The sequence below is a fragment of the Heteronotia binoei genome, chromosome 10, assembly GCF_032191835.1.
Source record: "Heteronotia binoei isolate CCM8104 ecotype False Entrance Well chromosome 10, APGP_CSIRO_Hbin_v1, whole genome shotgun sequence".
In the NCBI taxonomy this organism is placed as follows: Eukaryota; Metazoa; Chordata; class Lepidosauria; order Squamata; family Gekkonidae; genus Heteronotia; species Heteronotia binoei.
In genome coordinates, this window is record NC_083232.1 from 70045564 (window position 1) to 70048227 (window position 2664).

Below are 2664 nucleotides of genomic sequence, written 5' to 3' on the forward strand. Positions count from 1 at the left end.
CTGACGGGAAAACCCATGTGTGTGACTGCACAGATGACCACTCGAAGATCATCAATTACAGGTGAGTAACCTGTTTTTTTCTCCTGCCTTTTAGTGCATATTTTTTATTTTTGCAGGTTATTATTGTATATATACTTTTGCAAGGCAAACCAAGATCCAAAGCAACATATACTGTACATATAATGTAATTGCCATGTTTTGATTACTTTGTCTTCTGCTAGTCATGAGGGGTGGACCACTAAGACACTGAAGCTCCATCTTTTCAATAGTGAAAATCTAGCACTTTTTAGTTTGAGATCTTAGCAAATAGCAGCCATGTGCTCTCGGTCCAATCTTAAAGTTTTTAAGGACTAGAAACTTGCTTTTCAAAAAGCAAGATTTTTTAGATGCTGACTATCCAGTTCTTCATTTTTTGCAGAATCATGGGATATACATAGTCCTGTATATTTATATAACTATCCACAGCACTAACTGCAACATAATATTTTTCTCTCAGCTTTTTATTATAAAGCAAAATGTGATGAGTATTCACTATATTCTCCATCCTGAATATGAGTAGTTGAAAACCACCAGCTTATTTCTTATTTAGGTGTTCATCTCACAATGCATTATTTAAAAATGACTTTTAAAATGTAGATACATAATAATGCAAAGCTGCATACAAAACTATTTAAATCAATTTAATCTAGAAAAATAACGTATATTTTATTAGCCTCTGAAGTTTTCTTTCTCTTAATATAGCACACATGTACTTATTAAATTAAAAAAGCTTAGACCAACTCCTTGACAGACTCCAACAATGGATGGGATTTAAGAGTCCTCTTCCTTTTTCTGTGTAATTTTGAAAATGTTAATGTTTGATTGGGATGCAAAAACAGAGGAGCCAGATAGGAGAAACCTATTTCCTAACCACCACAGTTAACCAGGAGCCAGTCACCAGGACTGAATTTGTTGGCACCAGTAACTACTGGGCACCAAGATTTTTTTGCACCCTTACCTTTTATCAAACATTTTGATTGTTTTAATTTCAGTATTAGTACTCTGCTACTTACTGTAACTGCTGCATGATCCACTAGCCAATGGGTTCCACACATTGCATGCATTTGGCACAATGCAACTTATAAAGGACAGAGTTTGCTGGGTTGTGTCCTCCGCTGAACAACACAAGTCACAAGTAAATCACTGCATAGAAGCAAAATCTAGTATGATAAGGTAGTTTTTGTTCTGGGACCCAAGGAAGTATCTTTTTTATTTGGAAGAATTCAGCGTCCCATTGTCACCTTCAACAGAGGTGAAGGAAAACAGGATGAATTTCTAACACAGGTGTCACCGGTGAGACGATTTTACTTATCCCAGTTGTCCACCATTGTGTGCCCATGTATCTATGCAACATGAAGCACACACTGGGATATGTTTCTCAAATGCACACTAGTAGCAGATGTGTGTGCTTATCATATATGAAAACACAATCAACTATGCAGAAGTTCCTACATTTCCTAAAAATAATTTTTAAGTCTTTGATATGAACCAAAACCATCATATGAATCAAAAAACAGTGCTGCCTTGTCTTAAGCCAAACTTTGTGAATGAGAGTAAAAACAGACCAGATGTTATTGGTTAGATTCCGCCCCCTCTAAATTACAGCTGTATCAGGACTCACTGGGGCAATGTGGAAAGAGGGGGGATTAACCCTTTAACTGCCACATACCTGAGCAAATCAGAACTGGGATGCCTATGCCATTATAGTTCTTTAAAGAAAAACAAAACGGGCAAAAGATTGTTACTCTTCTTTCCCCATGTATGTGTATTCCGAGAGCAAAACATAAGGGAGTAGAAGGATTAAAGCCATTCTCCCCTTCCTGTACAGTCCCCATCCACTTCAGGGCCTGCATGGCTGTAATTTCACACAATACTGATGGAGTTCCATGATTAGTCATATCTAGTTTGACTTTTAAGTCCATAAAAGTTTCAAGCTTATGGAAAACTTCATTGGCCTGCTTGCACCAAAGCAACACCCTAAGGGAAGGGGGGGGAAGCCAACTTGCTTTAATTTTTTAAAAAACTTCCTTACCTAGAAGCAATTCTCACTTGCCGGGGTTACCAAGCAAAAGTGGCTATATGCAGGTCTGTCTTAAACTAAATGGGTAGCGAAGCATATTAGTGTTATGCCTCTTTTCAAATTCATACTTAAGTGCCTATTTTATTTTAAACCTGACTTGGCCTCTACAGATAACTTTCTCCTTAAGTGAGGACATCAGGCCTGGCTTATACATGAACCAGAAGTAGGTGCTACAAACTTGGGATGACACCATAAACTACTATTTCAGGAAGCATGTGGGAAGAGAATAACATTTTAAAATATTATCTCGCATTGGACAGACAGACCACCCCATCCCCCAACTTCATGCAATAAGAAAATAACACCTCCAGGACCGGCCCATCCCCCACGTGATGTTAATTTTGTATTTATGAGGAGGGTTTTTGTTTTTTACACAGAAGAAGTCTCCAAAAACTGCAATAACCCACCTTCTGTCTAAAATGACACGATCTGTTCCACACACTCACTTCAGGCCCCCCACTACTATAGATGCAACTTCATACTGGGAGGCTACTGTGACAATCATCCTTAATGCTTTACAAAGTGTCAGCACATCAGACCACAGA